The sequence below is a fragment of the Meles meles genome, chromosome 9 (assembly GCF_922984935.1).
Source record: "Meles meles chromosome 9, mMelMel3.1 paternal haplotype, whole genome shotgun sequence".
Lineage (NCBI taxonomy): Eukaryota > Metazoa > Chordata > Mammalia > Carnivora > Mustelidae > Meles > Meles meles.
The window spans coordinates 15313708-15329487 of record NC_060074.1 but is presented as its reverse complement, the minus strand read 5'-3'; the positions used below and the strand labels follow the sequence as shown (position 1 = coordinate 15329487).

At 41.9% G+C, this 15780-nt stretch overlaps 1 protein-coding gene and 1 pseudogene across 6 annotated transcripts in view; both read left to right on the top strand.

Moving 5' to 3' along the window:
• The first annotated feature begins 10133 nt into the window (after positions 1-10133).
• Positions 10134-15780, top strand: part of RAPH1 (Ras association (RalGDS/AF-6) and pleckstrin homology domains 1) — a 94319-nt gene continuing 88672 nt past the window's right edge. For 5 of the 6 annotated variants that reach the window (XM_046018406.1, XM_046018405.1, XM_046018404.1 and 2 more), the window contains exons 1-2: positions 10134-10294; positions 10935-11015. The gene's annotated coding sequence lies outside the window, so the exon portion shown is untranslated. The remainder of the gene's footprint in view (positions 10295-10934; positions 11016-15780) is intronic. The other variant, XM_046018403.1, reaches the window with a different exon arrangement.
• Positions 14596-15088, top strand: LOC123950382 (annotated as a pseudogene).

Below are 15780 nucleotides of genomic sequence, written 5' to 3'. Positions count from 1 at the left end.
CATAAAAAGTGGATGTAGGTATTGAATGGATGGTACAGATCTTGCATATTATAAACATTTAGAGAAGGAAGATTTCTCTGGCTGTCTTGGTGGGTATTTCATGGAATGTCCTAGAGGTGGCTGGGAAGGTTGGACAGGATTTGGATGGGCAGGGCAGGGAGGTGAGGACAGCCCAGACCAGAGAATGAGAGCCAAGCCCTAAAAGCAAAAGCCATTAAGTGAGAGTGGAAAGATGAGAAGGACTGCTAGAGTGTAACAATGTTGAGAAGTGGAGCCAGGGAAGGAGAAGGTGGTGAATAGCTTTGAAGACAGCCAGAGGAGCTATTTTGAGACAGCAACAAGCAACAGGGATTAGTTATGGGCTTAAAAACATAGCTATTTTAACCGGAATCTTTTGTTGCAAATGATAGTAATAGCCTGTTTGGGCAGAAAGAGGAATCTATTGGTTTATATATCCAAACCTAGGGAAGAGCTAAAAGTTCCTTAGACAACTCTAACCATCCTTGCAAATACCACGGGGATTCTCCCTGTTTTCCTCATCTCTGCTTTACTCTCATGTTTTCTATGATATTAGAACCATAGTCACCAATGTTTTCTAGTTTGCCTTTTCCTCAGTGCCCCATCAGAGAAGAATTGATCCCCCTCCCCCAATTCTAATTAAAAGAAAGAAAGTAATGCTTGGGAAGGTCCCTGGTTACCCCAGTGTGGATCACATGCTCTCCTCTGTAACCAGTAAAGAGGTACCATGATTTCCAGTTGTCCTTAAAATCACACGGTTGAGGTGGAGGCTGGGTTAGGAGGAGCAGTTCCAAAAGAAACATATTGTCTCCAGAAAAATAGAAGAGGACAGGGCAGAGAAAATCACAAATGTCCTCTATAATGATACTAATTTTTTCATTGTCAGTCTATGAATAAAAAAAGTAATGCAAGATCATTTTGAAAACTGGAAATATTGATTAAACATGAAGAAGTAAAAATTAAAATCACCTGAAGTTCTTAATCTGGAGTTAATGAACCTGTTAGTATTTTGGTATACTTTGTTTCAGTTTTTCATGCAAATTTGTGTGTATCTATGTGCAGGTGTGGTAGACAGGATAATCCTCCTCCCCTCAAAAGATATCTGGGTCCTAATTCCTAGAACCTGTTATCTTACAAGCAAAAGGGAATTTGTAGATGTAATTAGGGCTCTTGAAATAAACAACCTAACTTTATACCTAAAAGAGCTAGAAAAAGAAGAACAAGCACTAAACCTAGTAGAAGGAAGGAAAAAACAAAGATTAGAGTATAAATAAATAAATTAGAGGCTTAAAAAAAGGGAAAATTGCAATGAAACCAGGAGCTAGTTCTTTGAAAAGGTAAACAAAATTGATAAACCCTTAGCCAGGCTCACCAAGAAAAAAAGAGAGAAGACTCAAATAAATAAAATTAAGGATTTTGAGATGGAAAGATTATTCTATTCTATTCTATAAGAATATATATTCTATATAATTTTCTACAGGTGGATCAAAGTCAGAGAGAGACATTGGAAGACGCTATGCTGTGGCTTTGAAGGTAGAGAATGGGGCCATGAGCCAAGGAATACAGGCAGCCTCCAGAAGCTAGAAAAAGCCAAGAAACAGATTCTTCACCGAGCTTCCAGAAGGAATGCAGCTCTGTCAACACCTCAATTTTAGCCAGATGAGACTGATTTTGGACTTCTGACCTCCAGAACTGAAAGATAATAACTATTACTCTGGTTGTTTTAGGCAACTGAGTTTATGAGAATTTGTTATAGCTGCAGTAGAAAAACTAAACAATGGGGGCGCTCGGACGGCTCAGTAGGTTAAGGGTCGGACTCTTGATTTTGGCTCAGGTCATGATCTCAGGGTTGAGTTGGTCCCAAGTCAGGCTCCATGCTGGGGCTGGAGCCTGCTTGGGATTCTCTCTCTGCCTCTTCCTCTGCTCCCCCTCCCCCATCACATGCTCCCTCTCTCTCTCAAAAGAAAGAAAAAAAAAAGTAAGAAAGAAAGAAAATTAAACAATGGATACATATATATGTATGTATATGGAGGGTTGGGGTTTTTGTTTTCAACAAAGTCAGGATCATACTGTACCTGACATTTTGTGATGTACAGTTTTTCAAAATAAAGATTGTAATTTTTTTTGTTGTTTGTTTTTAGCAGAAAAAATGACCCAGTGAAAGTGGTCCTGATATTACCTGAGTTTGGTTAGAAGTATTATGCAGGGTGTTTCAAAGGGAGAAGGGGGAGGCTAGTGGGAACAAGCGCTCAGACTCTTGCAAAATGCTGGTTTGAGATGCTGAAGATCTTGAGAGGTGTAGTAGCAGAGAGAAGATGAAGAAGGGACAATTAGGACAATTAGGGACATTGGAAGAGCATGACCGATGGGACTCACCCGGTGACAACACTTTAGGTGACGTCATGTTCTTTGGCATAGACTTGCCTCAAAGCACATAACTGAACAAAAGTTCCAGTGATCAGCTATTCATCTGTTTACTTTGTTTTTCCATGACGTATTTTTCAAATGATTTTTCTCAAGCAGTTCAAAGAATCAGGCAAATATAACCATGAGGCAACAAAGAGAGAAAGCCATTTCTTAACACATCATCAATCCCCTAGAGGATTTATAAAGGAAAAAAGTGTTAAGTGATAAATATATAATAGAGGAATCTAAAATTGTTTCTGGTAAAATAAAACTTCTGTTTCAAAAAAGCACATTTTTGTCTCTATATTGCACACTTACATTTTGACCATAAAGTTTGGAAACCTAGATAATATTTTATTTTTTTACAGATTGAACACTCTCGATTATTTCTTCTAGGGTGTGCTGAAGATGTACATTTATTCAAAGAAAATGTGAGACACAAAATCATCTGAAGACAAGAATCACAGATGGGTGTGCAAGAGTCAATGGAAAGACTAACTTAATGTACTATGTTCATTGCAACTTTGCACGTTGAGTTGAAATATACATTGCCGATAAGGAACAATATATTGAACATATTGTGCAGTATAGTTGAACACATCATGTGTGATAATATCCATAAACCATTTATTATATATATAAAATATATATGTGTATGTGTGTGTTTCCAATCTTTCCTTCACCCAGTCTTTTTTTTTTTTAAGATTTTATTTATTTAAGTGGGGGAGGGAGCACAAGCAGGGGTAGGGGCAGAGGGAGAAACAGACTCCCCACTGAGCAGGGAGCCTGATGTGGGTCTCAATCCCAGGCCCTGGGGATCATGACCTGAGCCAAAGGCAGACACTTAGCAGACTGAGCCACCCAGGCACTCCCATCCCTAGTCTTTAATTACTATGTTTCCAGTCATTGTGGCCACCAGGTGTGTTTGTCTTTATTTACTTCTTCAGCCTCGATTTCTCCCCTTGGATGGAGTCCCTTCAACTCAACAAATATTTACTGACCAGCAGTCATGGACTGAACTGCATCCTCCTCCTGTCTTTACCATCCCCCCATTGGAATGTTTTTCCCTGTTTACAGTGGCAACTCTAGACCTGGCAATAAACCACACTAAAGGGATACTTGATGAAGAAGGTCCATGTTCTGCTCTGTGCTTTCCCATTGCAGACATTTTTGAGATGGGTATAGCCTTCATAGTTTATTATTAAGCACTAAACACCAAAGTCACTCAATCTTTCAATTAGGGTGTGTAGCTAATATTACATTACTACCACTAATTTAGTTATTGAGCTAGAAAGCTGGCTCCAAAGTAGCACTCTGTAACATGTGCTTAATCAGAGGATTGCTGAGTTCTAATTGGCTGAATTCATACGTGGTCTGATTGCGGACGTCAGGACATTCATAAGAGTGCAGGCTGTGATCACTGCTCTTGCATAATAGCTGCTGTTTTTAAATAAATATCTGGAAATGTCTAGTTCTACCGATTTTGCAGATAATATGCCCCCCAAAGGACTACTCATTAAAAAAATAATATAATCTTTAAAAAATTACAAAGGATATGTAATACACTATTTACTACATATTTATACTACATAGGACATGTATATCCTACTTGTGGGAAAGAAACGGACATACTTTCAGGAAAAGAGCAAGTGTTTTGCTGTTGTTAATGTTCAACTAGGAGGGGTCAGATATGTCTAGTATGGACCACGGGAGGCCCCTGCCTCACTTTATATTACTGCCCCAGACCCTGTTTCTCCCCTTGGCATTCAGATTCTAAGTGCCACCTAAGTCTTACTTCTTCCATGAAGTCATCTTAACCTGGTTCAACCCCACTTAATTTCTCTCTTCTCTTAACTCCTGTTATATTTACAGTCTGTGTTAGAACTGAGTATGTTCTGTTTTTTTTATACATTCTTATCTCACTAATAGTCTCTTGAATGCAGAGATCCCTTTTTAAATTAAAATTAGCTTTACTCTCTATTAAATAATATATGTGCTGTGTGTTATTTTCCTCAACATTTTTAGATTTTATTTTTAAATAAATTCTAAAAAAATTAAATATAATTTCATTTCTCTTCATAAATATTAACTTGGTTCATTCATTTTGATTGCCAATTAAAGTATACAAATTCATCAAAAGACAAAGAAATAAAAGAAAGTACCATAATCATACCACTCTGCAATAAACATTTTTGCCTTTTGGTGGATTCTCTTCTAGATTTTTTCCTATGTAATGTGTTTTTTTCATGAATTCATATTGTACATGTTTGTAATTTTGTACTGATCAACATATTGTGCATGTATTTTCTTTCTTTTTTTTATTAAATATTTTATTTTTTTTTTAAGATTTTATTTATTTATTTGACAGAGAGAGATCACAAGCAGGCAGAGAGGCAAGCAGAGAGAGTGAGAGGGAAGCAGGCTCCCTGCCGAGCAGAGAGCCCGATGCGGGACTCGATCCCAGGACCCTGAGATCATGACCTGAGCCGAAGGCAGTGGCCTAAACCACTGAGCCACCCAGGCGCCCCTGTGCATGTATTTTCAATCAAAAACTATTTTCCTAGAAATCATCATTTTCTTAATCTCATTGTTGGACATTTAGGGAATTTCCAGTTACTTGCCATCATCCCACAATATCTTAGCTAATGTTTTGTTCTTACTTCTTAGAATACATTCACAGAAGAGAAATTGTTTGATCAAAGAGATACACAGTTTAAGGTATTCTAATATCTGTTGCTAAACTGCCCTCCAGAATAAGGTTGTAACAATTTACATTGTCGACAACAGGATATAAGAGTAGGTTTTTTCCCATTCAAGAATGGGTGAGATCATTTTTGGGGGGGGTGAGATCATTTTTTAAAATCAGAGACTATATCTTGTACTTTTCCAGTACTCCTTAAAGTGATTCAACAGAGCCGGAGACACAGTGGACACTAAAGATAGTTTTGATAAATTGGTAAGTAGTGTTCTTTTCACTACTTATGACTACTGATTTTTTTAAGTAAATAATTATTCATTCACTCAGCATATTTATACTACATGGGATTGTCCTTGGTGTGCCTCCTAAAAATGAATATGGTATCTAGAAATGAAATAAATACTTTGTTTGAATTACTGAAACATAAGACAGTGGTGACTAGTTTCAAAGGTAATATGTATAAAAGCCACTCTTAAAAAGAAAGTGTCCTATTGTCCAAGAAGTCTCTTGAGAACAAACAATTTGTCTCATTTTTCTAAGAATAGGAAGTACTAAAACTTCTCCTCTGGGGAAACGGGCTATGAATTTAGGATATGAAAATCTTCCCATTCATTAGCTATTACAGCCTTCAGAATCAGGGCAATTGTGTCAGAGAGGAAGCCAAGATCTGGTGTGGATTTTCATAGTATCAATACATTTTAGAACCTGTTCTTCTTTTAATATGAAGGGGTGGAATCAGCACTAAAATTTCTGGGGACAGTTTTTATGTTTCTACTCATTCCTGAAATTTGTTTTATTTAAAGATACCTCAGGGCTAGGGAGGCTAGATGGATGTCCTATTTAGTTAGGTGATTTAATTTTACAAGACTCTTGCTAAATTACCAGAAAGACCATACTAAGGTAATAATTGGTCCCACCTTTCCAATGTACAATTCTTTCCACCTTATGTGAAGTGGTAATCATTAAAAATTAGCATAGCTTTAGAAATTACTGATTTGAAACCTCAATTAAAAGACTATATCCCATAATCCTTTTATAACATTTTTCTATGATTTGCTGAAGGTACTAGAATGAGTTTGTAGTTCATAAAGCATTATGTGGTAGAAAGAGCATGTGAGTGGGGTCAGCAGATGTGGATTCTAGTCCAATGTCTTCTAATAATAGTTATTGAACTTCAGGCAAGTCACTTCTCTTGGGGCTATAGTTTTCTTTGCTATAACCAAAAATCTGGCTTAGGTCAGCATTTCCCTAAGTGTGTTCTGGGGAATGCATGTTTTATGAGCTGTTCCACTGAAAAAAAAGCAGTTCAAGGTTGAATACATTTGGGAAATACTGCATATAACATGTGTCTCTTAGAAATTCAGTGAACATTAACATAGTAAAACCACTGAAAATCACTCTAGTTTAGAAACCCACTAAATTTTGGTTAGCCTAGCTTTTTTCACTTATTCGATTAAAGGAAAATTTTGTTTGGGGATCATATCAACAAGAGGTCCAAATAACACACTTTGGGGAAATAATGGACTAAGATCCTTTGGTATGCCTTGATTTATCGTACTACTATTTCTCCTACAGGTATTCAGCCTGTCCCCTGAAATCTGCTCCTCCTTCCAGGATCTCTGCTTCACAGAGATAACCATTGACATTCCAGTCTGTCTCCCAAACCAAACTCCTGAGGGTCGCCCGCGCTCTCTCCTTCTCCACTCCCTCAGATCCAATTACACATCAAACCCTAGGGAGTCCACCTCCTTCATATTTCTCTCATCTAGTCCCTCCTGCCCACTTCCCTTGTAGCATACCTTATCCCAGTTGTTGGTACCACCTCCTAATTTAGTCTGGTCTCCCTGGTTTCCAAAGTGCAAACTCAGTTGTTCTGGGGCTGAAAATCTCCATTAATATTTCCTAGAATATCAAGTTCAAACTCCTTGGCTTAACACATGAGCCCCATCCACCACCCTCTTTTTTAAAGAAGGCCTGCTGAGCTTTTCCTCCCGTCTCTTTGACCCTTTTCTGTGCCTGTCCTGACAAAATGGAACAGCCTGCGGAGCGTTGTGCTGTTTGGTACCTCCATTCCTGCGTAGGTATTATTACCTTTGTCTGAAACACCAGTTCCCTCCTTCCTCATCAGGTTAGCTCCTCCCTGTCACTGAACATCCAGTTCAAGAATCCCCTCCAGTGGCACTTGGTTAAGCGATGGACTCTCGATTTCAGGCCAGGTCATGATCTCAGTCTCATGAAATGGAGCCCCAGAGCAGGCTTTGCCCTCTGCAGGTAGTCTGCTTGCAATTCTCTTTCTCCCCCTCCTTCTGCTCCCCCCACCCACACACTCTCTCTCTCTAAATAAACAAAATCTAAAAAAAAAAAAAAAAAAAAAAGAAGAAGAAGTTCCCTGGAATGCTTTCCTGAGCAGGGAATGAATTCTGCAATAATGACTTCCTTGCATCCTTTACCCACTAGACTACGTACTTTTTGAGGGCAGGAACCACCTTTCTTGCCCTTTCTTATCTTTCTTGCCCTTGTATTCCTAGGCTTTAGTTAAAACTCAATAAACCCTTGGTGAATGAATGAATGGTTTCATGGTTTAATGGAAATGATGAGAACTTGCTTACTTTCCTCAATGGCTGAAAGTGACTTTTGTTTTATTTTGTTTTTCTTTCTTATTAACCCTGACCAACCTAAGCCCTGGGAGGAAAGATAGTTGACTAAGAGTTATCTAAAAAGTGCTCAATGATCTACTTTTTTAAAGGACGTTCAATGAGAGGAGTATCTTCCTTGTATAGTATAACTCAGTCTGGTAATAGCATTTGATGACGATAGAGATTTATTAGGTCTGGCACTCAGGTGTGTATAATCTCAATAAACCTGGTCATGAGGGAAATGGGATGAAAGGCTATAGACAGATATGTATGAATGATCACTTATCAAAATGTTTGCATTTGCTAATTTAAAAATATTTATTGTGCAGGCTACGAAGCTAGTATTATGGAAGATATAAGAAAAAGCAAACTGCTGTATTACATTCATTAGGAAAGGTCATAACTTACTAAAATACTTATAATTAGAGGTAATAAACGATGAATCCCACAAGAAAGGAACAGAAGGCAAGGAACTGGTCAGCAGCACCTTCTTCATTTATGAGATTACAGTATTCTACCCAAGAATATTAAAGGACCTACAAAACTTAAAATACAAAAGTGCAGTTACGTTTCCAAAGTACAAATACCTCAAGAGTGAAATGCGGTTGTCACTGTATCATATGGTTCTAAATACCAGTTTGAAACAGATTGTGTACCAGTTTGGAACAGATTGGAACCATTTGAAAATCTTCAAGAATATCTGAAAAGAGGAGATGTAATTAACCAAAACAAGATAGGGCCCCAGCACAGAAAAATGAACACTCTGGTTCTTAGAAAGGGAGCCCAGGTGTCAGAAATGTACAGTCAATTTTTTATCTGTGAAAATTCAAGCTGCAGATACTCTTACTTAGCAAGCAAATGGGAAGACATGATAACGGAATGTTCACTGCAACTAATTCCAGGTCACATGTATGGCTGGTCAGCTGCTTTAGTGCTGTCAACAAACTTGTTTTGCACGGAGCCAGGCAAAAATGATTTAATTCTATTTTTCTCTTTGATCAACTCTAGGAGGTCAAAATAAAGATATAAAAACTTAAGATTAGGGGCACCCGGGTGGCTCAGTGGGTTAAAGCCTCTGCCTTCAGTTCAGGTCCTGATCTCAGGGTCCTGGGATGGAGCCCTACATCGGGCTCTCCGCTCAGTGGGGGGCGGGGCTGCTGGGGGGGGGGTGCTTCCCCAGGGCTGCAGGGGGGGGGGGGTGCTTTCCCGGGGCTGCTTCCCCCCTCTCCCTCTGCCTGCCTCTCTGTCTACTTGTGATCTCTCTGTCAAATAAATAAATTAAATATTTATTTATTTTAATATTTTATTTATTTGACAGAGAGAAATCACAACTAGAAAGAGAGGCAGGCAGAGAGGAGGAAGCAGACTCCCCACCGAGCAGAGAGCCTGATGTGGGGCTCGATCCCAGAATCCTGGGATCATGACCTGAGCCGAAGGCAGAGGCTTTAACCCACTGAGCCACGCAGGCGCCCCAATACAATATATTTTTTAAAAAACTCAAGATTAAAACTTAGAAGTCTAAGTCAAGCCTGCATCAAAATAAGCAGTATCTGAGGAATTTAGAGTTTGATGACCAAGAAAAATGCCAAAACCTTATTCCTAAACAATGTCAGTAAGAGCGTGACAGAAATCAAGAACGCAAAACAAGCAAATTTCAAAAGTAAAAACTAATTAAAGATAATGGAAATGCCCAGTTTCTAAAAGCTTCTCAATACAGCGCATGAAAATACAGAGAGTTGTCGGCCAAAAATGGGTTTTCCTAAAAAAAACAAACAAACCAAAAAACCCCTCACAGACTGCAACGACAATGGTCCAGAGACATGTGGCGTGTTGCTGGGGACCACAGAGAGGTGCGTGCTGACAGCTCCCTGACAGATCTGCTCGACGCTTCGGTGAGTCCCACGGCCCCGGGACAGAGGCCACTGGGCCTGCCTCCAACGAAAGGCGAGCAGGGGTGGAACGGCACCGGGATTTTCCTTCCTCGCTCATTCATTCTGATTCACTGGTTCCTGGAGGCGGTTCACAGGCGCGCGCCGAGGAAAGGCGGAGCACCGCGGGGAGCCGCGTCTGGGTGCGGTCCGGCGCCTGCGGGGACGGTGAGCGGGGCGGGCACAGGGCGCGGGCACAGGGGCGCGGGCGGGGGGCGGACGCCCGGGAGGGGCGTGCGCGGCCGCCTGCGCCGGAAGTGGGTGGTTGGCGGCGGGCGGGGGCTGCGAGCGGTCGGGCGCGAGTCGGTCCGCCCGTCCGCCGCCCGACCCTCGGCTCCGCCTTCTGCGCCTCGGCCGGACGCGGCCGCAATCGGATCGGCCACGGCTGGGCGTTGCGGCCGCCCCGCCCGCTGCGCGCTCCCGCCCCGCCTCCGCCGCCGCCGCCGCCCGGCCGGTCGGTCAGTCAGTCAGTCAGTCACGGTGCGCGCGGCGCGGGAGCTGCGGGCGCTCACGGCGTGTGCGGGGAAGGAGCGCCGCGCCTGAGGCGGCGGCGGCGGGAGCGACGGCTGCCCGGCTCCGGGCCGCTGGAGGATCGTGCAGCTGCCGCGGTGAGTGCTCAGCCTTGCCCTCGAGGCGGGCGGAGAGGCCGGCGGGGCGCGGACTGTGAGGCGCTGCCGCGGCTCCCGCCTCCATTTTCCCGGCGCCGGGCCGGGCAGTCCGGGCGCGGTGCGGGCGGCAGAGCCTGGGGCGGGGTCGCTGCCGGGCCGGGGCCGGCCTCGTTGAACCACGCCCAGCGCGGCGGCGGCGGCTAGGTGGGGGTCGGTGGGGTCAGGGCTGCCTCCAGCCGCCCAGAGGGCTGCGACGGAGGGAGACAATGAGATACAGGACCGCCGGGGGAGGGTGCGGTTGGGCTTGGACCTGGCACCGGGTGCTGGTGGCCCGGGGCCGCGAGGAGGAAAGGACTCTCCCCGGTTAGCCGCAGAAAGCGGTGATTCGGAGTCGGGGGTTCCTCGGGCTTCGGTGCCCCCCGCCTTTCCTAAGCGAATTCAGTGCGGAGATCTGGAAACGCGGGGCGCCTTCGCGTCTTCTGATGCAGCGGGCTGAGTAATTGCTCCCCGGCTTTTGAGCCCCCTCTCCTGTGGCCGTGACCGTGTGCATTCCCGCCGGAAATCCAAACTGCGGGTCGGGGCGGGGGAGGGGCCGTGGGAGAGCGTTGGGATGCCTGAACGGTGGGGCGTTGTGCCGCAGGCGGCGTCTTAGGGGGTCCCCGCCGTGCGAGCCCGGAACCGCATCAGCCTTGAGTGCTCGTGAGCACGAAGACGTTGCTGGGTATGAAATAAGAGCTTTTCAGGAGGGTATAGGCGTCGCGTCACATGTCGCCTCGGGTGTGGGGGTTTCTTATATTCTGTGGGAAGAGCGGTGGGAAAGATCTGGGAGAATTGAGAGTTTTCCCCGCCCAGTGAGGGTTGATGTGTCTGCAGCATTTCTCCCGGAGATGGGGAGAGCTGCCCGTGTGTATGTCAGCGCTGCCGTGGAGGAACCGTGAAGGTAACGGGCTGGGGCTAGGGCGTGAACAGCTTATTAAAAGGGTGGTAGTGAGCTCATAGGAAAATTCAGTTCGGCGGATCTTGACGGAATACCTGCTGTCTGGTAGCGTGGGGGGGGGGGGCACAAAGTGGATAAGACCTGCAGCTCGGCGTGGTGGAAAGAGCTCTTGGAAGCCGGGCAAACCAGAGGCTGCAGGAACCCTGGAACTCTAGCAGTAAGACCGCTACGGTATTAACTCTCAGCAGTACTTTCCTATCCGAGGCATGGGAATGACACCACCTGTTTACCTTCCCGGGTGTTGTCAAACAGATTAAATGAGATAATGTATGCAAAATGCCTAGCACTTTTCAGGGTTCTGAGGTGTTGGCAAATGCTGATTCCTTTCTTCCCGAGCCTACTGCTTTTGGGATTTTCCTGAGGGGAAGGAGCGGGAAGAAGTTAAGGTAGGTAATCGTAATGCAACGCTAAGATGTTGAAGTCAAGTCACAAAATAGGGGAGGCAAAGAGGAGAGATAAATTCCAGATGGGGAGCACTGGGGGGAAATTCATGGAAGCTGTGGGATTTCAGTGGAACCTTTAAGAATGGGTAGGATTAAAAAAAGAAGAAGAAGGGGTAGGATTTCAACTGATGTAGATGGCGAAGACATTCCAAGCAGAGGTGGTACTGTCCTTTGAGAGCCCAATTGAAGAGTAAGACCAATGGGGGAAGGGCAAAATAGAGAATCTCAAAAGCTTTTTAGCTCTTGTTGAGTCTGACCTTCAAAGATCGTCTCTGTTATTTTGCTTTTTGTGTTGTGAATTTCCCGGAGACCAGATCTAGCCCTATTCAAGTAAGTACGAAATGTCCACAAAGCTTTAATACATGACTTTTTGGGTTAGACATTTTGTGCTATTTGGACTGCTGCTCTCTTCTGTTTGAATTTAATAAAGAATTATTTGTAGATGTCTCCTCATGGTGAATATTAGCTTTATTTGGTAGAAAAAAGCAGCTGATTTTTTAGATTGAGCGGTCTCATTAAGATTATATAGTAATTAAAAGGAGTGGAGTAGTGTGTGAGTCAATGTAATTTGTTTTCACTAATATTTTAACACTGTTCTCTGAAGAGCTGTTTTTAGCCATGTCTTTGAGGATGATTAGAATGACTTTTCTTTTGGTTTTGCTTTCTTTTGGTTTTCACCCCTTACATAATTACTGCATTTTTTAGATTAGCATTTTGGGGAGGCACCTGGGTGGCTCAGTCAGTTAAGTGTTAGACTCTTAATTTTGGCTCAGGTGGTGATCGTAGGGTCTTGAGATCGGTCTTCCCACTGGGCATGAAACCTGCTTAAGATTCTCTCCCCCCTCTCCCTACCCCCTCTCTAAAAAAGAAAATTAGCAAAAAATAAAGATTAGTGTGGTGGATGATTTCACACTCTAGATTCTGTAGAATCTCGTGGCTTTGCCATGGTTCTGAAGTAGTTCAGTATCAGCACAGTATTGTTAATCCCAAACTCTTAGGAAGATTAATATTAGCAAAACAAGATATGTGACCTCAGACAAATCTCTTATCTTGGATTCTCAGTTCCTTTACCTGTAAAATGAGAAATTTGGATTAGGTCACTGGTTTTCAGTGTGGGTTTTACTGAACTCTGCAATTTTGAGGAGGATCGTCAAGGTTCTGTAGATGTTTCACTCAAATCTCATTAAAAATGTATTTTAAACTTACAATTAATAAAAGTGTCTCTACGTGACATGTCCTATCTTAAATGTTTTACATGTAAAGTTTATTTAACTCTTGCCATAATTCTGTGAAGTAGGTTGTGTTACTGTCTGAGCAGACAAGCACAGACTACAGAGCTGTAAAGTGACAGAGCTGGGTTTGAAACCAGGCAGAATAATTCTTAAGCCTGTGTTCTTAACCGCATTTTATACTGCCGCCATAATAAATAGCACACACAAGTTTTTTTAATTGTAACATACAACATGAAATTTACCATTTTAATCATTTTTAAATGTACATTTCAGTGGTATTACGTACATTCACAAAGTTGTGCATCCAGCACTATCTTCAGAACTTTTTCATCATCCCAAACTGAAATTACTCATTAAATAACTCTGCACCACCTCCCCCTCTAGCCCCTGGTAATCACTTTTCTACTTCCTGTTTTTATGAATTTGACTCATCTAGACTTCATGTAAGTGGAATCATGCAGTATTTGTTCTGTGGTGTTTGGCTTATTTCTCTTAGCATATGTCTTCAAAGTTCATCCCTGTTGTAGCATGAATCAGAATTTCTTTCCTTTTTTAAGGCTGAGTAATATTCTATTGTTTGTGTATACCACAGTTTATTTATTCATCTGTGAATAGATGTTTGCTATTTCCACCTTTTGGCTGTTGTAAATAATTGCTGCTCTGAACATTGTCATACACATACCTCTTTGAGTCCCCATGTTCAGTTCTTTTGGATATATACCCAGAAGCGGATTTGCTGGATCATATGGTAATTCTCTTTGATTTCTGAGGAACTGCCATACTGTTTTCCTTAGCAGCTGCAGCATTTTACACTCTAGTAGCAGTGCACAAGCATTCCAGTTTCTCCACATCTTCAGCAACACTTGTTATTTTCTCAGTTTTCTTTTGTTTTGTTTTATAACAGTCATTCTAATGAGTGTAAAGTGGTATCTCATTGTGGTTTTGATTTACACTTTTCTAATGATTAGTGATTTGAGCATCTTTTCTTTTTTTTTTTTTTGAGCATCTTTTCAAGTACTTATTGACCATCTGGTTTTTAGTTTTTGTTGGTGGTGTTGTTTTGATAGAAATGTCTATCTAGGTCCCTTGCCCATTTTTAAAATTGGGTTGTTTTTGTTGTTGAGTTGTAGGAATTCCTTATATATTCTGGATATTAAGTTCATATCAGATCCATGTTATATAAATATTGTCTCTCATTTCCGTGGGTCGCCTTTTATTCTGTTGATGGTATCTTTTGATGTACAGAATTTTTTCATTTTAATGAAGTCGACTTTATTTTTTCTTTAACTGCTTATGCTTTCAGTGCCATGTCTAAGAAATCATTGCCAAATCCAATGTCATGAAGCTTTTCCCTTGTTGTTTTTTTCTAACAGTTTTATCTCTTATGTTTAGGTCTTTAACCCGTTTTGAGTTAATATTACATATGGTGGTAGGTAAGGGTCCAGCTTCATCCTTTCACATGTGCATATTCAGTTTATTAGCAACATTTGTTGAATGGACTCTTCTTTCTGCAGTGAATGGTCTTCACACTCTTATGTACAGATATAAAAAATTTTAGTTCAGAAGCATTTGGCATTGATGAGTGTCTGTGTTGGTGTGAAAGTGACTTTCCATGATTGGATTCAGTGTCCTTGCATTCGCTAGCAGGTTAAAATGCAAATCTTCATAAAGACCTTGACTGGCAAGACTATCGTCCTGGAGATGGAACCTAGTGACACCATCAAAAATGTGAGGGCCAGGATCCAAGATAGAGAGGGCATTACCCTCTGCCACACAAAACACCAAAGGCTCATCTTTGCAGGCAAGCATCTGGAAGATGGCTGCCATACTCTTTCTGATTTCAGTATTGGGAAAGATCAGCCTTGCACCTGGTCCTGCATCGGAGGGGTGGTGTGCAGATCTTTTTGAAGATCCTGACGAGCAAAACTATCACTCTGGAGGTGGAACTCAGTAGCACCATCAAGGATGTGATGGCTAAGATCCAAGATAAAGAAGGCATCCCCCCTGACCAGCAGAGGCTCATCTTTGCAGGCAAGCAGCTGGAAGATGGCTTCACTCTGATTACAACATCCAGAAAAGGTCAACTCTGCATCTGGTTCCCCATCTGAGGGGTGGCTGTTAATTCTTTAGTCCTGAATTCGTAGTGCCCTATGATGGCATTACTTTGCACTCTAGCCATTTGTCCCAATTTAAGCCTAGAAATTACAGTTTCAGTAATAGCTGAATCCGTGGTTTTTTCGATAGCTATTCAAAATGTTAATAAAGATTTTATTGGCATGGTACACACACATTGAAAACCATAACACATTCAAGGCCAATTTTGAAAAAAAAATCTTATTTAAAAATTTTTTTGAATAAATTTAATTAAAGCTTATCCGGAGACCACAGAAGCTGCTACCAAAACAAACAAAAGCTACTACCTACTTGGAACTACTTATCTAGGTGAAATCAAAACAAAACTTTATAGTAATAAATGGGTTGCTTAGGTTGTTACAAGATTGTAACTGACATACTTAATCCTTAATTTGTCTGAGTTGGTAATACATTAATGTATTTGAAGATAGACTAGTATTAGCAGCACTTTTGTCAGTTTTACATATTTGATATACTGTATAAAGATTTCATCTGGGAAAATTTTGTCGGGAAATGTTAGAAAACTTCCAGGTTATGTCATCTCTGAAGCTTTATCTCATGCTGTTCCTTTAAGATACAATTTACCTCATGTTAGGGCAGATGTCTTGAAATACATGACTCTTGATTTATAGATTATCTTTTAAAACAGTGTATATTTTTCTATTAATAGAATATTAATAA